The sequence below is a fragment of the Phyllostomus hastatus genome, unplaced genomic scaffold (assembly GCF_019186645.2).
Source record: "Phyllostomus hastatus isolate PE091 unplaced genomic scaffold, TTU_PhHast_1.1 phas_contig_524, whole genome shotgun sequence".
Taxonomy (NCBI): domain Eukaryota; kingdom Metazoa; phylum Chordata; class Mammalia; order Chiroptera; family Phyllostomidae; genus Phyllostomus; species Phyllostomus hastatus.
Window position 1 is genome coordinate 11,984,239 of NW_025333900.1, and position 25,476 is coordinate 12,009,714.

At 39.3% G+C, this 25,476-nt stretch overlaps 1 pseudogene; it reads left to right on the plus strand.

The window, feature by feature from the left end:
* LOC123823972 overlaps window positions 1–20,365 on the plus strand; it is a 102,569-nt pseudogene extending 82,204 nt beyond the window's left edge.
* Window positions 20,366–25,476: the final 5,111 nt, after the last annotated feature.

Consider the following 25,476-nt stretch of genomic DNA (forward strand, 5'->3'; position numbering starts at 1 on the left):
GAGTAGAGATGATTCACCCAGGGCCTTGTCTAGGTTGCAATGGTGTTAAGAACTCATGCACTTCCCTGGCTGGTGTGGTTCATTGGATTGAGTGCCAACCTATGAACCAAAGGGTGGTAGGTTCGATTTCTCATCGGGGCACATGCCTGGGTTGTGGGCCACATCACCAGCTGGGGGCACACAAGAGACAACAACACATTGGTGTTGATGTTTCTCACCCTCTCTTTCTCCTGCCCTTTCCCTCTCTCCAAAAATAAATAAATAAAATGTTTTTTAAAAATTCATGCACTGAAATACAGAGAAATGAGAGGAGAGAGAGAGAGAAAGAGAGAGAGAGAAGGAGGCCTAAATCAGAAGTTCTCAAAGTTCAGCATGCATGAGAATCCCTTGGAAGGACATGTGTCATGCCATCTGATCAGTATGGCTGAGACTGGGAGCAGAGAATTTGCAATTCCAATAAATCTCCAGGTAATGTTGATGCTGCTACCCCAGGGACAGCACTTTGAAAACTCTTACTCAAAACACCAAAGGTTCAAGCCAGAAACAACACTTAAATCTTGCAAGAGGCACTGCTGCTGGCCCTGGTAGGTGGCACATTAGCATGATGCAAAGGGATGCTGCCGACCTGACTGAAGGCTAATTAGATGTGCAAATAGGCTGAGAAAGACCAATATGTCAGGCAGCAGGTTTGAAGTTTCTGAAAACAGGTAAAAAGATCAATAGTTCTTCCCAGATTTGTATGATTCTCATCCTTACGATATGATGAACAATTTCTAAAACTATCCAAGGTAATATTGGAATAGTTAACATTTTCAGACCACAAACACAATGTTTGGAAAATGTCATTTTACAGTTTACTCAGCAAATATATAACCAGCGCTACTCATTGCAAGACTCTGTGATAAGCAGATGAGGGGGGAACGACTAGATCTAAAGGCAAACAAGTCATTACATGAAAAACTAAAATCAAAATAGCCTAAATGTTTCCTCAGAGTGTTGTAGGTAAGATGCAATGAGAATTTAAAGGTGGGGAGGATGCTTCTAACAGTCAAGGATACAAGTCAAGGGAAAAAGTAGTATCTGGTCAAAAACTTGACCAAGAGATTAGACAATAGTCAGTGAAAGAGGGAGAGGACAGAAGAAAATATGTATCCAGGAAAAAAGAACCATGTGGAAAAAGGGAGTTCTACAAGTGAAGTGGGACATATAAAGGAGACTAACAACAAGTCCCAGATGGCTGAAGTGCAGGCCACGAGCACAACAGGCAAGACTGGGAAGGTAAGCTAGTGTCAGATCATGAGGTCTTTCAATAGCAGGAAAAGGTTTGAGATTGACTAGGTATCCATTCCTAAGTATAGGAATGATAATTTGAAACTATATTTCAGGATAATTTACTGGGTAGCAGAAAATTTGGAGGCTGTAAGAAAGCTATGATCCAAGCCCAGGACTGAGGAGAAAACTAGATGCCAGATGGGGCGATGAGGCAAGAGATGGGGGCACTGCGATGGGTCAGGTAGGGTGCAGTCAGCACATCCAGCAGCAGATTTGAGGAAAGGACAAGAAAGAGAAAAAGGAGACAAAGAGACCATGATGTTTTGAACCTTAGTAACTGGCTAAATGGTGGCATGTCCAACAAGAGTATGGAGAGTTCTAAGAAATAGTCCAGTACTAAAGAAGTCCTTACTTAATAGGCATCACAAATTCTCACTCCATGAGGGAGATGAAAAGTTTGTTGTAAAATCCTAACCTTGCCTGACTCTGTTATTTAGTTTTACTTGCCTTGGACTACATCCCTGAAGTAAGTGACTATCAAAAAAATTTTTTAACCTCAATCCACTTATACATATGTGAGAGAGCATACGTGTGACTGAAGCACAATGTCAAGAAGCAGTACTTACCCTTCCATGTGTAATGGACTCTGATATTTTCTATTCTAGTCCATTTTGCTTTTCAAAAATACTTATTGCAGCTGCCACATTAATTTCATGGCTCACAAACAGGTTGTCTCCCAGAGTATGGAAAACACTGTCCTAAGCAATAAGATTCAGCAATTATATTAACAGTGGAGAAAGGGGAAAAACATTTTATCAGATGAAAGGGGAAAACATATGTGGAAATAATGCATCATTCTTACTCTTCAGAATATTTTATGTTTTATTTTTTAAAAGATTACATATATTTATTTTTAGATGCAGGGGAAGGTAGGGAGAAAGAGAGGGAGAGAAACATCAATGTGTGGTTGCCTCTTACATACCCCCTACTGGGGACCTGGCCTGTAACCCAAGCATGTGCCCTGACTGGGAATTGAACCGGTGACCCTTTGGTTTGCAGGCTGGCATTCAATCCACTGAGCCACACCAGCCAGTGCCTCTCCAGAATATTTTAGATGACTTCTTTAAAGTCTAAGATACCTATAACAGCAAGCTTTAAAATAATGGACTTGCCTTGGTTAAGAGAAAGGTAGTATGTTCTGTGTCTCTTTTAGTAAGATGTGTACAGTACTGGACACCATTCATCTGTGTACATTATGAAAACAGTACTCCAAATGAAAACCCATATTTATAACCTAATAAACTGAGATGAGGGAAGATAAGCATTCACATTTCAAAGACAATGCTCACTCTATGAAAGGAATTTTTAAATATAAATAATTATCTTACTGCATTTAAGTCACTAATAAAATTAACCACTTGACAGAAACAGCTAAAGGGAAACTAGGTTAAATACCACTGCCAATTTCCTTTTGATCACAAATGAAGATAAGAGCATTGTAACAGGAAAAATGTTCCAAGGAAAAATACCTCCATTTATTAAATTTTTATTTATACCCAACTTTTTAAAAGTACCAGGATAAGGTAAGGGTATGGAGGCCAGCAGTGATGGAGTACGCCTTGTTCCTCAATGAGGCCTGGGAAGAGGGGAAGATTTGCCTATGAATAAGCCAAGGGTACAGTTTGCTCACCAGCTCTCACTGGCCGTAAAACATCACTTTAATGAAACCAATTCTATGTGTGCATAGCTCTGAAGGAAGACTGGGAAAACAGACACGTGGATCATCTTGTCACAACCAACTCATTTACCACTTTATAAGGAAAAGAATAAAAACTGACCTAAGTGTGCATTACTTACTATTCCTGATACTGTGCTACATACTTTCACACATGCGCTTCCCTTCCAGCCCAAAGAAGTAGTGGATTATCCCATTTTAGAGGTGGATAAACTGGAACAACAAGAATGGAAATAACTTGGTCAAAGACAAATACCTGGAAAGTGCAAAACTGAGATTCAAAGGTGAGCTCCCTAATTTTTTTTTACCCTCCCTGATAGAAATATAAGGAAAATTGCACAAGGGCAGGTAGATTGATCTCCAGTGCAGTCCTTTATGGAGCTTTATTCCAAAAGGTAATTGGCTTCAGAGTGGATGTTTAAATATACAGTATACGCAGTGGGATAGGCAATCAAAACCTTCAACAATAAATCTTCCCAGATGCTTGGCTATTGAGATTGTTTTCCCCATTTCTTCCACCCCCTAATCTGTCTGCCTCCCTCCACCTTTTGAGTTTCATTTCTTTCCATCAGTAGCCATGGCAACACCCAAAGATAAAACACAGGCAGGAGATTCTTGCAAGTCTCTCCAAACGTGGCACCTTGCCAGCATTTTTCATGAGTCTAATACTGTGTACCACACAAGCAAAGCGGCCCCCTTCTCTCTCTTTCCCATTCCCTTCCCACCCATTCAGTGGCAGCCAAGGCCATTTGCGCAGCTTGTGAGAGGACTGTCTGGTACATCTGTATTCATAAACTTGCAGATCAGTCATTCTGTGTTTCAAAAAATGCTTGAGCTGGAATCTTGGATCTGTCTCACTACTCCCTATTAAACCTTCCCGAAGAACTTGGCATTAGCCAGAAATGAGCCTTTCTGTGAGATGTTCTGTTGATTGTTTACCTCAATCAGAGGTGCCTGTTTAAATTGTAGCACTCTCTCTGACTTCCCCTGAGTACTGAATATTCAGTAAAATTTTACCATGATGAGGCTCTTCTGAATTTCTCTGCTACATTGTGAATACTAAAAGATAGGAGAGTGCAATCTAAAAAGAGGCTTGGTTGTTTGGTATTTTACTTAAAAAGCAGCCTTGATTACATTCGTGAATATCTGGCTCACCCAGCCAGGATACCTCATTATTGACCATGTGGCTATACATGAGAGGATATTACAAAACAACGATCATCTCTCTGGAACACATTAAAACATGGAGTGTTTGTATGGCCACAGTGTGAATGGGCACAATGTATGTGTGCCTGAGGATAAGTGTACAAACAACTGTTTTTTTAGCTTTATTTATTTCAAATTATCTGAATTAGCACTGATAATTATTATCTAGAGTCATTAATTTTTTTTAATGTATTGGCTTTCTCTTCAAAAGTCCTAATGACTTCATAATGGACAATAATCCTTAAACACACAGCTTACCTCACTGGACTACAAGACACAATGACCTTACGATTTCTTGACTTCATCGATATCAGCAATCAATATTTTGTGAGTGCTAATTAAGTGATAGCCACTGCAGCTTTACATACCATATCTCATTCCTTCTTCCCACAACTTTATGTGGTATGAATTCTTAGCCCCATTTTACAATAAGGGAAGCTGAGGTTCAGAGAGAATAAATGGATTGCCTGAGGTCATCAGCAAGGTGGTAGTAAAGTCGAAGTGGGAGCCAGGCTTGTGAGGTCCCCCCTGCCTTCCTTCCGACTTCAGGTCAGGTACTCACACCTTCAGTCCACCCTCAACCTCATAACCATCTGAAGATATTTCATTGATGATGCACTCTCCTGAGCATCCTGTTTCTTATCTTTGCATTTCTCCCATTGAGTTCCCTGGTCCTTTACCTCCTCCTCTTCATAGTCCACCAGCATCGTTAGCACATTTGTCCTCGCTCAGCCATGCCAGCCTTTTGCTCAGCTGCATCCCTGATGACTACAAATCTGCTTCCAGTTCCACTGCGCCCACCTTGGCACTCATCAGCCCCGAGTAAATCTGGAGACCATCACTAGTAATGAAGAAGGTCAAGAAAATAACTGAGTTGTTCTACACACAAAGCAATGCTAATCAACTCAGTTTAGTTCTCATTATTCCTTTTTGAGACTTTAATACATCTCAATTTGATTGCCTATCACAGTCCTCAAACTCTGTTCCAAACCTTTGGCTCTCACACTCCCACCCACTCTCCGTCATCATTATCTCAATAATGAGCTTACATTCCATTTTACTGAAGTGACTGAAGCTCTTTAATATAAAATGTGCAGCTTTCTCCTCTTTATCTCAATCATTTGTTCCCTCTTCCTTCTGTAGTGGGGGAAAACATGCTTCATTCTGAATCTATATCTTCATGTGTTGACATTCAATAAATTAAAAGACACAAGAAGAAAGTAATGAGACAAATCCAGAATATGGGGCATTCTACAATATAAATGATTCCATTTTTTTCAACAAATAAATGGCATGGAAGAGAAAGATTTGAGGGGAAGGATTGTTAGTGGTTGAAAGAGGGTTAAAAAATAATAATCAAATGCAATGTCTGGACCTTCTATTGATGCTGAATTGAACAAGTTATGTGTAAAAGGACATTTGGAGACAACTATGGACAATTAATATGGACTGAATATTAGATGATTGAAATTGGTGTTAATATTTTAAGCCCCATAGTATCATTACATTTATGAAAACAAAGGTCTTTATCAATTTAGAGATGCATACTAAATTATTATGAGCAAAACAATACATGGTATCTAGAATGTTTCAAAATACTTTGGCAACCTTTTTATCCAGTGTGGGGAGTGAATAAAACAAGTTTTCAAAAATACTCACAATTGTCAAACCTGAGTAATGAATATCTGGGATGTTACAGATTATTTCTACTCATATATGTTTGAAAATATGCATGATAAAAATTAAAAAATAACAAAGCAACTAAAAATCTTTTATTCATTATTTAAAATGCACTCTCTTTCTCAAACATCTTTAATTACCACCTATTTGGTTGTTTCCCCATCTATGCCTTCAAACACACTAAACTCTTCTATCTTCATCTTTTCTGAATAGCACTTTTTCCAGAAGCTAAAATTATCTTTCTTGAAACCCTGAAATTTCAAGTAAAGAGGCCAGGGCATGTCTGCCTTTCCCAAATTATGCTCATTCCTTATCCCTCACCTCCTCTCACCCCTGGAACTTTGATTTCTGCTTTCATCACCAATTTACCAGTTTAAATACCGAAGGTGCTAGACCACAAGCCTCTAGAAAAAGGAGGTCTCTTTCTACGACATCTTTCTGTAGCCACCTATCTGTTCCCTTCTAGATCAGTCTAAATGTTTTATTGACATAATCACATAATCATCCCAACAATCTTACTAGGTAGGTTCAATTGAGGCAGGTTAGTAAGAAACTAGAAAAATTCCCTGGCAAGTGGAATAAGAAAACTGAGACAAATTGTTGAGCGAATGGCTGGAACAGCTAAGCAATTAACAGCCAACTGATAAATCACAAGACTCTACCCTCCCTAACCAAAGATACCTAAAAGCAGGTGGCTTAACTCACCTCAGTCAGGGAGACAGATAACAAAGAAGAAACCAATTAGAGCCAGACCAATCCAAGATAGAGTGAAACTCACCAGAGTGGCCCCTGACCCTACTATACACTCATTTTGATACATCATCATACTGAACAACATACCTGGAGATCTAATGAATATTCTGTTGTGATCCTCCCCTGGGACCTCCCCTAAAATTTCTACCTATAAAAAATAGATAAAACCCTCAGGACAAAGAATGTTAGCATGTGCTCTTCTTCGAGCATGCCCATACCCCTTTTCTTCAGCATGTGCTTTCCTTCTTCTATCCTAAGCTTTAAGGGTCCCGACAAGACCTGCACCCAGGGGAGCTGTGGACAGCGGCAGCTCGTCCTGGGCATACCCCTGAGCCTGTCTCCAGGGGCTCTTCCTTTGCCTACTTGTCCCAGACTGCTGTAAACTTACTCTCACTTTCACCTGGATTTGTGTCCTGAAACTTTTTCTGGATGAGTCAAGAACCTGACACATGAAGGGTCCCGGACTAAGCTGAGGCAGGGTCAGGCCCCAGGGCAGAAGCCATCTGGTAATGCTATTATTATCCCCACTTTATGAAAGGGGGAAACTGAGGCCAAGGAACATCAAATAACTTGTCCACAGTCGTGTAGCTAGTAACTTGGTTGGGGAGGGTCTTGGGGAACTGAGGCAGTCTCTCCTTTGACCCACGGACTTAACTGTCATGCCAGATGCCTCTTACAGGAGGCTGGCATAGGACTCTTGCTCTGCAAGCCTGTGTATGTGATGTACAATGTCACAGGAGATAAGTGAATTTGGGACTTGGAGGTTCTATCACAATGTTCTGCTTGCCCAGAGAGTGACCTTTTCCCTATGTGGATGGGGCTATCTTATATTCAGCATGGCCAATAAAATCATTACAAAGTTCATTTGATTTTAAATAAATTGATCTAAACATGACAAGCTAAAAAACTGATAGACAAAACAGCATATGAGTGGGCAATTATTTTCTGACATTTCATAAAACCAATATAAATCATTTTGTTTGGAGATAATTTGGACAGGTGAAGTATTTTAGGTAATGAGAATATAGCTTCTAGATATACTGTTTTTGTAAATCTTGTCATTTCAAATGTAAATAGAGCAATGTTCACTTTCTTCTGATAAGTCTCTTTTTCTTTTATTTTCAGTAGCTCCCCATGAGTAGAAAATCCAAATTCCTTCAGGGGGCCTGTGCCTACTTGTCTGCCCTCATCCTTACCACCACTTCCTGATGTACTCTACACTTTCTTATTTGCAGTTTCTCAATCAGCCACGTAGTTAGGTCCCTAGACTTCTGCACAGGCTGCTTCCTTGGCCCAGGGTATCTTTGTTTCCAGTGTACGCTTTGAGCCCAAACTGGATTATAATCTCTGGGCCTCTCATTCTCTCCACCCATTGGATGCTCAGAACTCTCTCAGGTACCCGTGTTTATACTTCTCTCACTGTGCTGTGGTTATCTGTGTCCACCTGTCCAAGCTCAGCTGAGCTGGGAGAGAGAGAGCTGAGCTGTCAGATAAGGAGTAGTCCATCAAAACAAGCCCGCAATAAGGGTCTGGCCTTTAATCCCTAAGTCAGAGTCTGAAGCCAGAGAGAGACCACCAGCTGCCCCTGTTCCACTTTCCCCCGTGGAGCAGTACAGGGGTTGAGGGTCAAGGGAGGCACCACAGACTTGGGGGCCCCCTCATTGTTTCCTGGCTTTTGTTTTATGGACTTTGGGGGGTGCAGTGGCAAGCAGAGTGGGCTAGGAGTAGACTGAATCATGGCGGAGAAAAGCATCTTCAGAATTTTCCCCTCCATTCCGGTAAGGAGACCTTGGCAGAAGTTCCCAGGGAGGATATCTGATAGAGATGAAGGCACTGCAGATAAGAATGTGAACAGTGAAAACTCATTAGTGGGGAAGGGTCTGAGTCCTTGACAGAGACTGCAGTGCCGGGTGCCTCCTCTGCTCCGCGTCTGGTGTGGGGAGGACGGCTTTTCCCATGGAGCCCGTGAGGTGAAGCCTTTGTGATTACCTGTGGTCAGGCCTGAGGAATCACACATAGGATTTTAACCTGGAGCCTGACTCTGCACACATCAATCTGTCTGCCCTACTGAATTTCAAACTTCTCGATGGCATCAGTTACAAGTTACTTGTGTTTGTTTCTCCATAAAAAGTGGATGCTCAACCACACATAAGATCTTGTCATGAATGAATAGTTCTTTCACCTGAGCATTTTCACTCTGCTCCAATGGGGAAATCATACAGGTGGGATTTTCCCTGCTCTGGTTGTCTTACGTAACAAATCTTTAAAGGCCCAAATTTAATAAATTTTAAGATTGCCATACCAACATCCACCTGATTCAAATCTGTCCAAAATACTAATTATATCATCTTTTGACAATTTGAAAATAATATCTGGACTAAAAGGTCCAAAAATTAAAACATAGCACTGTGACTTGCATTTATCAAGTTCACATTATGCTGAATGTTTTATTTATCAAGTTTTGGTTCTCAGGACAAAGGTTTCAAAAATATATGAATCTGATTCATACTGAGAACAATGAGGTTTAGAGAGATTATTGCTTTTTAACTTTCCTTCATTTATTATTAATGCTGGTTAGATTAGATTAGATTGTTAGATCTCAAGAATATCTAATTTTGTTTAGCCTAGTTTTTTTCAGTTTGATTATCCTTGAAATCGCAGGTTCCAAATGATTGAAATTTCAGTACCATGCCTTTAGGATACTTTCACAAGGAATCTGCAGGGAAAGCCACGTGTTTCAATAGAGAAAGAGCTGTGTCTTGTGCCACCTTGTAGCCTTAGAATATACTACAGCCCTGGCTGGTGTGGTTCAGTGGATTGAGTGCCAGCCTGTGAATCAAAGGGTCGCCAGATTGATTCCCAGTCAGGGCCATGCTTGTGTTGCTGGCCAGGTCCCCAGTAGGGGGCACACAAGAGGCAACCACACATTGATGTTTCTTGCCCTCTCTTTCTCTCTCTCTCTAAAAATAAAATAAATAATATCTTTTAAAAAAGAAGAATGTAATATAGATCCTAGTACACTAAGACTAAATATACACTTGTCAAATTGAATTGACCTACACTTTGTCTTGAAGGTCTGATGTTAAATTATAGTCTATCTTACTTGATTTTATCTGGGGGTTCTTATTTTAGGGAGCATGATTTCTGGATTATGAATTCTTGATTTCTCTGTATTTTTCACATATATTATTACATTAATAGGGTCTTAGCAAACCACAAGAATATTTCAGATTTTGTCATCTAGTGCTATTCAATTTTGCCTTGACAAAACTAGATATTAACTTTTATTTGCAGAATATTAAGCTTCAGTAAAGGTGGAGGTAATTTTATCAGGTTTTATTAATTATTTACAAGCTGGTGTCCAAAGCATTCTGAAGAGATTGTTGCTTTTTCTCTCTTGGCTTATTGCCTTTAAATCATACAGTCTCTTGACTCGCATCTGCTCTCTTTTTCATTTGTATATTCTGCCAGGTATTAATTATCTTTTTTAAAGATTGGAAAATGTGGATGTTTTCTTATACAGAATGATGACACATGCTTGAAAATATTATATCCATACAAACACACAGCACGAGTAATAAAAAATACAATGTGAGGGTCCTCAACCAACCCGTGAGCATAGAAAGACAATTAATGCCAAGTGAACTGTGAAAAATGCCAGTGCACAGCTTTTAGAACTTTAATTATTGCCTGTGTCACATAGAAAAAACGACACTATTTCCAGCACTTTGTGTACCTGCTAAAGACTCTAAATGAAATCAGATATAGAGGTATTTCTCTGGTAGTTAAAAGAGGTTAGTATCCAAGTACTGTGTAAAGACATTAATTAAATTGCAATTTTAATCTGTACTAAGACACTGTTCTCTCGAAGTTGTAAATAAATAAGAACTATTCTAAATAGATTAAGTGCATTGCACTTCAAAGAAAAACAGGAGTTTCAACATGTAGATAAATGCATTGTGAATTAGCTCTTTCAGGAAAAAGGAAAAGGAGAAGACAAAAACAACAAGGAGGTAGTTTTAAACATCACTGAGATTCATAGATCACAGTGCTAATGCTGGCACACCTAGATCTCCCAAACAAAAACGTGCCGTAAGCCCCTACTACTTGTGTGGCATGGAAACACATAGTGTCCAAAGTCCCTCCTACATTCAGAAAAAGATATTGTCACAATTTTCTAAATAGAAAATCACAAGGGACAAGCAAACAAAAAAAAAAAAATCCACCAAAGCCTAAACTATACATGACTTTAGCAAAGTCAAAGGATACAAGATCAACACATAAAAATCAACTGCATTTCTATACACTTGTAACTACCTTGCAGAAGACACCAAAATTAAAAAACACAATATCACTTAAAATCTCTTTAAAGAAAATGAAATCCTTAGGTATAAACCTAACAAAACGAGTACAGGATCTACATGGAGAGTATTAAATAATGCTGGTGAAATAAATCAAACAAGGCACAAATGGAGAGAAATCATATTTATGGATTGGTAGACTCAACATAGTAAATGATGTCAATTCTCCCTAAATTGATTGACAGATTTAATGCAATTTTTTAAGTCATAGCACAATATTTTGTAGATATGGACCAGCCCATCAAAGCAACAAGCTTATTCTAAAATTTATATGGAAAGACACAGGCCCTGGAATAGCTGAAATAATCTTTAAAAAAGAAAAATGAAGTAGGAAGAATTACTTTATCCAATGTTAAGGCATACTATATAGCTACAGTAATTAAGGGAGTATGGTATTGTTAAAGGGATAAGCACATGGATTGATGTAATAGAACTGAGAATCCAGAAATAGACCCATACAATTAAGCTCAACTGATTTTTGGCAAAGGCACAAAAGCAACTCAATGGAAAAAGGATAGCCTTTCCAATAAGTGGTGCTGGAGTAACTGGATTTCCATAGGAAGAAAATGAATCTCAGCCTAAACATCAAACCTTATGCTACTATTAACTGAAAATCAGTCACAGACTTAAATGTAAAACAAAAAATGTATATAAAATTTTTAGGAAAAAATCTTCAGAATCTAAGTCTAAGCAAAGAGTTCTTAGACTTGGCACTACCAACAACCTCTTGAGGAAAAAATGAATTAACTAAACTTCATCAAAATTATAAAATATTTGTTCTGTGAAAGAGTCTACTGAAAGAATGGAAAATGAGTGAAAAGAAGCATCTGACTAAGGACTAGTACTGTATTTAAACTATATAAAGAACTCTCAAAACTTAAAAATGGAACAAATAATCAATTAGAAAAAACATATAAAGGACAAAGATATAAAGAAAAATGTCATTGAAGAGGAGAGAGATGGGAAATAAGCACATGAAAAAATATTCAACATCACCAGCCAATAAGGATATGAGAGAACACCATGGGATATCACTACATAACTATTAGAACAACTAAAATAAAATTCATGTTAACACAAAATGCTGGTAAGGATACAGAGAAAATCAATTTTGATACATTGCTGGCCAGAATATAAAATTGTAAAGACATTTTGAAATACATTTTGCCGTTTTTCATAAAAAAGAAACATACAATTACCATGTGGTTAGGGGGAATCTATCCACATGGAATGGCAAATGTAGCTCAGCCCTATGGGAAAGCCCATAGGTATGTGGTGGCATGCAGGATGCTAAACCCACGGATTGGTTCTCCCATGGGAAATTGGGCCTGCATTATACCTAGGCTGCTTTGTGACTTGCTTTTGCTAAAACTCCTTCACCCTGAGTTGAGGCAGCAAATGCTTACTGCATATCTTTAAAGTAACTTCCTGAAATCTGTGCTAATTTTCCCAAGGATTGATGTGTAACCAGACCAATTGTTCACTTGCATTTGCAACATTTTTTCATTGTTAATCTGTAAGAAGTAATTAATAACATCCTTTCCATTGCTGTCTGTAAAAAGTAATTACCTAAAGCAAACCTAAGTATAATGAATGTAAACCTTCTTTGATGTATGCTATTAGAAAGCCAATAACAGCTTGTCAAGGCAAGGGTTGGCGTGCTTTCCCCTTAAGAGAGTGGCCATGCCGTCCCTTTTCCTCCACAGGACTTTGGTGGTCTGTGTGAATTTGTCTCGTCTCATCCACAATGCCACGGACACTGTAGGCCAGTATATGCATCATGTGTCCTAGCAATTGTGCTCTTCTGCATCTACTCTAGAGAGACAAAAGCTTATATTTATGCAAGGTCCTACACATGAATATAATAGCAACTTACTTTATTTTAGTCAGCCAACTGACTAAAGAAGATTTAGAAGATTTAGTTAACCCAAACCTTCTTCAACAAGTGAATGACTAAACAATTTGTGGGGGGAAAAAACAAAGGGAAATATGTAAGGTAAAGAATGTGTGAATTAACTGGACTATTGGAATTTTTACACTGTATACATATATAAATCATCATGTTGTACATTTCAAATATATTATAATTTGTCAATTATATCTCAATAAAGCTGAAAAAACCTATGATACATATTTACCATAAAATATTTCTCAGCAATAATTAAGAATAAACTATTGATACTGACAAAAACTTGAATGAATCTCAAGGAAGTTATGCTGAGTGAATAAAAGCAAAGCTCATAAGGTTACACAGATTACAATTTAATGTATATACCATTCTTGATATAACAATACTATAGAGACGGAGAACAAGTTTGTGATGGTCGGAGTTTAGGGGAGGGTATAGGGGAGGATGAGTGTGCTTATAGAGGGCAAGAGAAGAAATTCTCGAGGTGATAGAATAGTTTTTTACCTTGATTGTGGTTGCAATCATATGAATCTACAAAGGTGACAAAAGTGAAGAGAATTAAATACACACATACATACACGAGAGCATGTGCAACTGATGAAATCTAAATAAGATGGGTGAGTTATATCAATGTCAGTTTCTTGGTTGTGTATTGCATGATAGTAACTTTAGTAAGTTGTTACCATTGGGGAAAACTAGGCGAAGGTTGCAAGGGATCTCTCTGTAATATTTCTTAAAACTAAACATCAATCTACATGAAAAATCTTCATTTCAAAATGAAAAGTTTATTATTTTTTAAAAAAGGTATTGTCACTTAATTCAGATAATACCCACCAGAGGCATCTGCAGCCGTAGAGGTAAGTATGGGCTGGAACTGTAAATTGAAAATTGAACTTCCCTAAGTGAGCTCATGAAGAATGGCAGGATTTGTTTAGGCATAAAGGAGAGAAGTGACCATCCCATTTACATGCTAGAAATAAGAGAGCAAAACTCTCCAGTTTCTGCTAGAAAGATGAGAGCAGCCAGTTTTCAATAAGATGATAGGCAGGTAATGGAGTGCAGGGCTTTGTAAGCATTTCTAATGGTTGCTATCCCACGTCAGATATCATCCATGTCCTCTAAAATGACCCAGTTGGAAAGCATAGAGTCAGACCTTCCCAGTTTTCCAGATAGAATAGCTCAGCTCCTTCCGGAATATCTTGGAGTGAGAGCCGGGCTAGTCAGGCTGTCTTCAACAGTACAGAACATTGACAACCTTCTACGTGATAGCCAAACTCTCCTCCTTTTCATGCACTGGTTTGATCTGTCCTGTCCTTTTTTTTAACATTATTACATTTACATCTTAACATTTAGCTATAGACAATGGTTTTCAATAAAATTAGTGGATGATAAGGTTAAAATAAAAAAAATGCCTTGAATCTATATGTTTCCATGTAGGTCAATGGTTTCTCATGATAATTTTGCCCCCACTCTCCACCCCCAAGATGTTTGCTTATGTTTGGAGACATTTTTTTGTTTGTTTTCATAACTGGGAGTGGGGAGAAAATGTTGAAGTGGTAGTACTAACATCTAAAAGCCAGAGACGCTGATAAACATCTGAGATGCTGATAAACATTCTACAATTCAGAGGACAACCCCCTCCCTGTTCCCAAGGAAGAATTATCCAAACCAAATGTCAATAGTACCAGTGTTGAGAAAACCTAATATAAGTGAACAGATTACAATAAAGGGTCAAACATAGTAAGATTCAATAAAGATCATTGTAACACCCTGTATTTACTTCTTCCAAATACCAACTGTATAAATCATGGACAAGGAATTGGAGTCACATCCTTTCACTACAGTAGGAGCTGAAAGGAACCTTCTCACTCTAGCTATTCATTCAAAGAATATACACCAGTACCCAGAGACTGACTTACCTTCTCAAGTCTCCTGTTCTTTTGTAGAAAAAAGAAGGCTGAACATGAAAGTATTAAGTATAGATTGAAAAATGCCCCCCCCACAAAAGACATCCACATCCTAATCAATAGAATTATATTTTGAAAAGGAGTCTTTGCAGATGTAATTAAATTAAGGATATTGGTGTGGAGATGATCCTAATATTATCTGGATGGGTCCTAAGTGCCATCATGAGATTCCTAATAAGAGAAAGACAGAGAGAGATAACACATGTAGATGGGAGGGAGGCACTGTGACCATGGAGGCAGAGATGGGAGGAACAGAATCTTCCCTAGAGCCTCCTGAGGAAGCACAGCCATGCCAATGCCTTGATTTTGGTCCAGAGATATTAAGTCCAAACTGCTGGCTCCAGAACTGTGAGAATAAATTTCCACTGTGTTAAGCCATCAGATTTGTGGTCATTTGTTACAGCAGCTATAGGCAAGTAATACAAAGTTTGGTACCAGAAGTGGAATGCTATAACAAATAGTTGAAAATAAGGAAGTGCCTTTGGAGTTAGTTAATCTGCAGAGAGTGAAAGAATTTTGACACATATGGTAGACTGAAAAAAGGGCCCCCCAATCCACTTTCTATTTCTAAATCCATTTTCTAATCCCCACAATCTGTAAATATTCTTATATGGCAATTCATGTGATTATATTAAAGATTTTGAAAAGACATGTTACCCTGGCTTATCCAGGTGGGTGTCATGCAATCACATGTACCCTTATAAGAAGAGGCAGAATCTGGGGCATACACCAAGATGCAATGTGAGGAGGAAAAGGAGAAAGATATAGCACAGCCACCAGAACTGGAAGAAGCAAGGAATGATTCCTCCCCCACAGCCTTGGAGGGAGTATGGCTGGGTCTACACTTTGACTATTGGACTTCTGGCCTCTAAAACTGTAATTAATTTCTGTTGTTTTAGGCCACCAAATGTGTAGTTGTATTTGCTACAGAAGCCATAGGAAACTGTCAAAAATGTTGATAAGAGGAGAAGGAGACTGCTATAACAAAACTCTAGAAATATAGAAGTGACTTTGAAATTAAATAGAGACTAGAAAAATTTTGTTCTTTGCTTTTTGTTTTTTTGGTTTTTATTTTTTTAACAGTTTATTTAAGCCAAAACTGATAACAATTGCTGGAAGGGGGATTGTAAAATAAATTTGTAAAATCTCAAATGCTTATAGAAGAATTTTGAATCACACAACAGGAAACATCTAGATTGCTTTGGACAGACTCAGTATAAATACAGATGTTACAGATATTTCCTATGAGAGCTAAAAAAGAAATAAGGAGCACAGCAGAGAAAGCTTCTATCCTCTTAGAGATTTTAATATCATCATAAATAGAATGTTTGTAAAAATATGAATGTTAAAGGCAATTCTGATGAGGGTTCAGAAAGAATGAGAAACATGTTAATGGAAACCAGAAAAGAGGTTATCCTTGTTACATGGGGGCAGAAATGGGGCTGTATTGTACCCCACAGATGTGTGGAAAGCAGAATTTGTAAGTGATAAACTTAGACATCCAAGCAAAGCATTGAAAATGTAACCTGGTCATTATTTTTTTTCTTGCTGCTTATAGTAAAATTCAAGAGGAAAGAGATAAATTGAGGAACTGTTAAGCAAAAAGGCACCAAGATTTGATGATTTGGGAAATTCTCAGTTTATGTATATTGCAAAGGATGCCTAAATTAGGAGATTCACTTTTAGGAAAGCACCTTCTGGAGGTAAGGCCAAGGGTGTGAATTAGGACCAGTGGACAGTATTAAAGGATTAGGTACGCACCTCATGGATCTGCTAAACCATCTCAGCAGAAGTCAAGAACAGAGATAAGATTATCCAGAAAGATCTGTGGAGGACCTTCTTGTCTAAAGGCAAGAATCCTATGACAAACAAAACCCAACAAAGTTTCTGTAAATGTTATACCAGCAGAAGCACTGTCAGCACGGACTGAAGAAAACAGACAAAAGATGAAATGAAAGAAGGTAGTTAGACTCCTAAAATTCCAGTCAGGAAACGAGATGATAAAACTACACAGCTGCAAATATGCACTACCACCCAAGCCAAAGAAAGAATTGCCCCTAAGGCAGAACCCTGTAGGTGCTGTCAGGGGCCTGAGCCACGGGCACAGAAGTAAAGGGTAGAGTCAGTCACAGTCCCAAACGGCAAATCCTCTGGTCACACTGAACTATCCCCATGCTTTGAAACCTAATGGAATTTGCCTTGATGAATTAGCAATTATCTTGGAATGGGTGTTCCTTTTTTTTTCCTGACATTTTTTCCCCTTTTGGAATGGCAATATCTATCTATAACTATTACCCTCTGCTGTTTTACATTTCTATTTTGAAAACATGTAACTTGTTTTCTAGTTTCACAGGTCCATAAATGGAGAGGAAATGTGTCCAGATGGCTCTTGAGAGGCCTACCCTGGGTATTCTAGGTGGTCTCTAAATGCAGTCTCACCCTCATCAAAGAGAGGCAGAGGGAGTTCAGAGACAAACCTATTCACACGGAGGTGAAGGCCATATGAAGATGAAGCAGAGAGAGAAGCAGCCACCGGCCAAAGAATGCCAATAAGCCACAAAGGCCAGAAGAGGCGAGAAATAAATTTTCTCCTTAAGTCTCTGGAGAAAGTACAGCCCTGAGACTTCTGATAGCCAAAAATGTGAGAGAATGTATTTCTCTTCTTTTAAGCAACCAGGTTAGTGTTAATTTGTTACAGCAGCAATAGGAAACTAACACAGCATCCTATAATACTTAAAATACAGTGGGGAGTTGTGATGTAATGACAGCGTGCACTTCAAAGAACCCAGGTCTTCAAGTGACTGCACATTCTGAGTTATGTGGCTATCATAAATTGTCACCTTAGACTTCCTTATCCAAAGATTACAGAATCAGGAAGCCATATCCCATTTCCCCCACAGCGTTTATTGAGCCATATGATGGCCAGTTCTCTGTGCTATGACTTTAAAAAGACATTGACATATTGAAATTTGTTTAAAGAAAAAAGCCAAGAAGAGAAAGAAATCATCCATATGACAAAGAGTTAAAGCAAATAAGAAGTGATGGTCAGTGCTTTTCTTGAAAAAACCTTGCAAGAAATATGACAGCTGTGCTCAAACCATACAGAAGTCAGCCTTGGGAGTAGAGACGGTCTCATTCTCATTTCCACAGAGCAGATCCTGGATTTCAGGAGAAGCTACAAAGAGGCAGATTTAGGATCCAAAAGTAAAGCCTCAAATTTTCATCACACTGCCTAAGTAGTGCTAGATTGTCACCTGAAGGGTTTGAGGATTGAAATGGTTACCAGTTGGGGGTTGTTATCTAGGGCTTTCCTGTAGAAAGCAGGAGTTTAGATAATGTGTCCCAAAGTCCATTCAAAAACCATTCTGTAACTCCACTGCCATTAGAAGGAGTGGATTTTTTCATTTATTGTGTAGCCTCCTCCTCTTTTCCAGACCCTCCCTCACAAAAAAATTGGAGCTTATTTTATTTACCCTTATGATAGTGTCATCATTCAACATTAAAGTACTTTTGACCTTCTCTGGTCATTCCAAATTCTTCTTGACTACCCTAGTTGTAGAGTCTAGTGTAGAAACCAGGCCCAAATCTGTGTGTGACGAACTGTAAGCAAAAATAGATAATAGCCTATACTCTATTTCCCCGCTAAAGTACCTACCAACACAAACTCACATTTGCTTTTCTACAACAGTAAACTGTTCAACCTTTCTTTCTTCCCCGAGTATTTGGAGCTTCTCTTTGTTAAGCTTGCTAATCCTGCCATATGAATAAGATAAGCTTGGCAGGGCAGCCGAGGCACCAGGTGGCAGAGATGCCACCACATCACTGGTGCTGGTCTCCCACAAGCAGGACAATGCACTTAGGCTGTGGGGCTACAAGAAGGCTATGAACCTCAACCCTATGATTGTGGCTAACAGCCTTTCACTGTACTTCAAAGTAAGTAAGCCCTACAAACTCACGACCTACCACGAGATGGTGGACAACATCTACTTTAAGGTCACACTAGGTGAGCCCTGGGAGAAAGGAAGCAGGAAAATAGTGAGCCAAACAGGGATGTCCTGCGGGGTACATAGAAGTTCAAGGTGTTGGAACACAATGACTTGTTTCTATACGTTTTTGCCTGTTGTACACATTAGTTACTCTGAAGTTAATTCATAAGCAAGTCATGGGTCTCTTAATACACAGATTCTCCATATATTAGAGCTCTCAGCTTTATGTGTATAAGGTTCACACAGCCCTCTACAGATCTATGGGACTGGTTGGAGTATTCCTCAATGATGAAGAGGACCTAGATGTGAAGGCTGCTGAAGGCTGTGTAATGCTCATTGGAGAAATGCCATGGTCTTTTCTCACAAAACCGGAGTGCTTTCCTACCTTGATTCCAAGCATTCCAGCTCCAGTTCATGAGAATATTGATTAACAGATTAAAAACTGACACAGAAAAATCAAGACAGATGGAAAGGAAAGTGCTGATGAAGTAGATGTGTTGAATGCAGATGTTCAAGTCTCCCAAGAAGATCAATAAATAGGAATCATTGTTGGGAGGGTCATGGGTATTCTAGTTTTACTGAGAGTTAGGGAGAGAGAAAGAACACCAGCTATCAGAGTGTGAAACCAAAGAAAGAGAAAGAAAGGTGAGGATCTGAAGTGTTGGTCGGGGTTAGGGTGCAGGCATAGCAGTAGTAGGGAAAGGCATAAACGTGCAGTCCAAGTCGTGAGAGCGAAGGAGATAGAGGGGACAGGGATCAGGAAAGAGAGAAAGAAAATGAGAGAGGTAGAACACGAGATCTGGACTATGATAAGGAAAGGGGTAATGACAGAGAAAAGGAGAGAGACATCAAGAGAATGGAGAAGTAGGGGCAAGGTGGAAGAAAAAAACCATAAGGAAGACAAAGATGACAGACAGCATAGAAATGACAAAAAAGAAAAAATTCTAAGAAGGAAAAAACAGTAGAAGCAGAAGCAGAGAAAGGAATCAGAAGTAGGAGTACAGAACTAGGAAATGGGGAAATGGAGTCAAAACAGGAGCAAAGAGAAGTCAAGTAAGCATAAAAGTGGAAGCAAGAAGTCAAATAAATGAAGGATGATGACAGGTAATGGGTGGGGGAGGTTAGGGGGTGGAAGGATCGAGCAAAAAGGAAAAAGGACTCATGGACATGGACAGCAGTGTGGTGATTGCTGGGGGAGGGAGGAGGGGACTAAAAGGTAATGTAAAAAATGCAATAAAGATAAAAAAATTAAAATAAGTAAACAAATGAAGTTGAAGTGGCAGTCAAGGAAGAACTGACAGTGTTGACAAAGCAAGAAAATGGGAACACAGCCCCAGCAAAGAAAAATCTAGAACAGGTAGCAAAAGCAAGAATGTTCCTACAAAGGGACCACAGTGATAGTAAGGACCAGCCTGACAAACAGGAACACGGTAGGAACCAAAGCATAGAGTCAGAGACAAGAAAAACAACATAAAAACAAAGAAAAGACTGTGTGAAATTTTTTGTGAAAGTGAATCACATTGAATCCTACAAATGTTTGATTAAATCTTCTTTTCCCCTCACTCAAAAAAAAAAAAAAAAAGATAAACTTAGCAGGAATTGAACTTGGTTGTATTTGTTCCTGACTTCTAATGAAATGCTAATCCTGTTCTCCAGAGGGCTGGTGTCCTCAGCCAAGGTACAGTGTCCTTTCTCTTTCCCTCTCTCATGTTCTCTAACCACCTCCATAAACAAGACGGATCCCAAAGGAGATGCTAAACCTCTCTCTCTGGCTGTGCCTATAAAAGAGAAAAGCAATATGGAAATCCAAGAACCAGTTATCTGAGAGATACAATATTAAACCACTAGTTTTTTGTTGTTTTTGTGTGGGGGTGTGGTTAGTGTTATAACTGCTTCTGGATCAGCGGAGTAGTTATCCTCTTTCCCCAAGCCCAAAGTGCTTCATCAGTTACCATTTTCTGGGCATGACCTATCATGACTCTGGCCTGTACTAGAGTGACCTAGGAGAAATCAAATCTTTACTAATGGGTTCCAAGTATTCCATAGAAGCCCACAATTCTAATATAGGTTCCCCTCTTCATAAATCAATCTTTGAAAGGTACCATTAATATCCATCATCACGTATGTTACTGAATAGCAAGTGGGGTCCTGCTGCCTGCTGCCAGCCTCTAGGCAAATTCCAGAGGAAAAGATGTGGTGTTGATAAAGGAAAGGAGTCTATTAAAAAGCTTCCTGGTTTTGGAATAGCAGCTTTTCTCCTGCATTCTTCACTTGAACCTATCAATTAAGGCTAAACTCTTTAACTCTTTAGTTACAGCTTTAATCACTTAAACCTGTCAATTAAGGCTAAACTCTTTAACCCCTGACTTCTGTTATCAGTACCCCTGTTAGTTTTTATCTTATTTCTAAGGGATTAGTTTACAAATTAAAACAACGTAAGATACAAAAGCTACACAATTTTGGAAGAATGGCAGGTTTCTGCTTCACAGCTCATCCCCCTCTAGAACACCCGAAAAATAACCCTGCCACCCTCTGCCAGCCCAGCTTGATCCTAGGCTGCGCCCAAAGTTCCTTCCCATCCAAAATATGTCCATTGGGAAATACAGGCAGCTGGGCAGCTGCAGCACAATCATCCAGGCATCCCTGAAAAAGAGAGCCCAAGAGAGAGAGCCCCCGAGAGAGCCCCCGAGAGAGCCCTTCTTATATTTCAAATCTGCTGCTCCTAATTCCAGGAGCTCTGGAGGATTTGAGTTTCTCAGACTCCCGTCCTAGACTGTTTACCCATGCCTCTGGCAACCTCTTCCTACAGTCCCCACTTACTCCTCCCCAGTGATCTGATCAGATTTCTCTGTATTATTTACAATATGCCCACTATGATATTATGATTTATAAAAAATATATATGTATATTTGGTCTTCATCCCATTCCTGGCTCAGAGCTCCTAAAGCCCTGGAATTTCCTAAGTGATGATAGTAATAAAGGTGTCTTTTGTTGTATTAATAACACAACACTCTGGTAAACCCCCAGGTAACTTAGGTTCAGGCTGATTGCCTGGGGGCTCAGCCAAGTGTTGGAGGTTGGAACTTTCAGTCCCACCCACTGCTCACCCTAATGTTGGAGGAGGGGAGAGGGGCTGGAAGTGAAACAATGATTTGGTCAGTCATGACTACACATTGTAAGAACGCCTCCATGAAAACCCAAAAGAACAGGGTTTGGAGAGCTTCTGCATTGGTGAACCTGTGGGGATTTGGGAAAAGAGACGTGCTCAGAGCTGTTGGAAGTTCTGAGCCATTTCCCCATACCTTGCCCTATGCATCTGGCTATTCCTGAGTTATAACCTTTTATAATAAACCCATAATATGGTTAAGTAAAATGTTTCTCCAACTTTTGTGAACTGCTCTAGCAAAATAATCTAACTCGAGAAGGGGGTCACTGGAACCTCTGAACTATAGCTGTTAGTGCAGAAGCTCAGTTGACAACCGGAATTTGTGACTGGTGTCTGAAGTCCTACGGGAAAGGCGCAGCCTTGTGGGATTTAGTGCTTAACCTGTCCAAATGCCTCACTACTAAAAAATTAAATCCACAACTACTCAGACTTGCTTCCATTGAATCTAAGAAATCTTGTCCAAGCTATTTATGTGTGCAATTTTTATTTCAGTTATCCTGAAACAAAATTCACAAAAAAATAGTTTTACCCAATATGCCAGTTTTATTTCTGACACATGCAAACAAATCAGCAAAGGCTTATTTGATTCCATTAGTAATATGCAAGTGAATTCTAAAGTCAGGATTTTCAGCTTAAATTTAGGCTTGCATCTAAAAATTGAAAAATGGAATGTTATACCCTAAGGTTGTTTCTGTTTCCTTTTATATAAACAGAGAATTCACTTATCAACCAACACAAATGCACTGAAACCCCAAATGGTATATGATCATCTCTAACAAAAATGATTGATGCATTTTATTCACGTAAAAGTGCCACGTAAATGCTGAATAATAGTAAGACATTATTTCAAATCTGATTTAAGAGGCAAAGCATCTATATTTGACAAGATTTGTTCTTCTGCTAATAATTAGTTAGCAACCAAGAAATTGACTAATAAACGATGATGGACACCTTTTTTACAAAAGCTTTGATGTTTTCAGACTATAGCATTTCATGCTACTACTGATGGTTCTTATTTAGCCCACCTCATGGAAGATTCACAGAAGTTTAGACATGTACAGTCAATGACAATATTTTCTAGGAACTAGAAAAACTTCTGTTTCCATCAGTAAGATAAAAAGCATGCCTTCAAAACCGAGATCAACTGATATATTAAAGTGAGTTTACTAAGCCAATTAGATATAAACAATTTACTATCACAAAATATATTAAACTTCACTCTCCCTAAAAGCTAAATGACTATACCATCATAAAGTAATCCATATTTTATCAAGTATTACAGTAGTTTCCAAACTATGTTCAACCTTCTGGGCCCAAGCACATGCTTTGCCTGGCAGGCCTCACATTGAGAAAGCTGCTGTCCGCACATTAGTGGGTGCACGGTTAGTGCACTGCAGTCTCCAGAAGGCATTACTGTCAAGGATGCTGCCCTGCCCATCCTCCCACAGGCCAGGCTCTCACATATTTGTGTTCCTAGCCTAGGCACTTACATCCAGAAGCCTCTTTGTGTGTGTTCTGGGAGAAGGTTCTGCTCTCCATTCTTCCAGGCCCCATAAAATAGCAGGAACCTTTTATTCATTGCTCCCTTGGGAGTGAGACCACCCCCAGCCCACGTCTATGCTGGTCCATCTGGCCCCGCCCAGTGCTATTCCATAGGGGGAAGTGGGACAGGAGGAGAACTAGCACTCTCACTTTGGCTTTTCTTCCAATATCACAATGAGTGAATAAAGGCATACTTGTTGCTATCCATTTGACTTGTTATTCTAATTAACCACCAGGATACCAGGCAGCTCTCTAACAAGTCCAAGAGTCCCTTGGAGGTGCGGTGAGGATGTCATGGTGGAGGACAGAGAGGTGTTGTCAACAGTACTCCCAGAAACTCCGTTTTCGAAACAGGCCTACTAGCTTCAGTTAAAATAGCTCTGTGTCTGTCTTTTCTATGTTGAGGTTATGAGTAAGATTTCAACTGAGGAAAGGATTGTTCAAGGCTTACCTAGCAACTTATCATTACTGCAAATTTGAAAAATATTATACTAATAATTCTAGTTTTATATTCTAAAAAGTCATGCCATTTTGAAAAGGAAATAACCCAGCATAAGTAACAAGGTCCTCACTCATTATGGATGCCTCACCCTCAGACCAGGGAGGCTCGATCAGCACAGCAAAGAGCAGTCTTCAGACTATAATAAAGAACATGATGGAAGCTAATGACTATCTTTCCTGAAATCTTCCACTCACTGTGAGGGAAGAGATGGAAACTTGCCTTATATGGGTTCACTAATGAAAAAGATGAGAGTTTTCACTGTCATTATGGTTGCCATTATATAGCTACTGTTCAGTGAATTCATATTCTGTAAACACGCACCACACAGGGGATTTCATATGCTATCAAATTTAATCCTTTATGAAGCCCTGAAGTATAATCCCCATTTTACGGATTAAGAAACTGACACTTAAAGGGATTAAATAACATTTCCAAGGTCACATAGCTGATAATGAATTCCAACTCTATTTGAACTAGTTTTATTACAAAGTCCATGCTTGTAACTCCTAGTCAACAATGCCTCCTCCACTCACATTCTGATTTTCATGGAGCACAGGTGGCAAACACAAGGCCTGCAGGCTGAATCCAGCCCTCCACCTTGTTTTCTCCTCCCAGCACCTTGTTTCCACCCAGCAGCAGAACCAAACTCTGGCTTAACTGTTAAAGAGCAGTTACATTTACACAGTCCTAAAATTACATTCGGCCCTTTGAAGGCCACCGTGAGGCTGATGTGGCCCCCCATGAAAATGAGTTTGACACCCCTGTCATAGAGTGAAGTGATATCTGTTTTATTTCTTCTCAATTGGATCTGGTGCCTTAATAACAAATTAATTCTCTCAAACTACCAAAAAAAGAATATTTCCAGAGAGTCAAAGCAAACTAGCCATGACTTGCTCAGACAAATGCAGTTAAAGCAAAACAAACAAGTAAAAATAAAATCTCAGGGCCTAATAAAAGGCTCAGTCATCAGCCCGATCCATACTTGATCTCTTTTGAACCTTTCCACCCAGCAGTCACATCTCCCAGAGTGACAGCAAACACAGAAGTCATCAGCAAACTGAACAAGTCACTCATCTGACTATTCCCCAGTTCCTGTGACCCTCTCCAACTGCTCCACCCACACTCCCTCTCTCACATGGCCCTCAATCAGAAACTAAGTGTACCAACTGTGATGATAAAAGAGATGTTAAACTGGCCTGTGTGCAATTTGAACACTTTGTCCCAGATTGTATTTACTTGTGTTTTAATGAATTCACAGTTAAGAGTAAAATGCTATCATGGACTACACATGATTTCACCCCTTCTGCTCCCATCTTCACCCCCATGACCTGCATGCCCCTCACTCTCACTCTCACTCTCAGTCAACTATAACCCGTGGATGTTCAGGGAGAGAATGT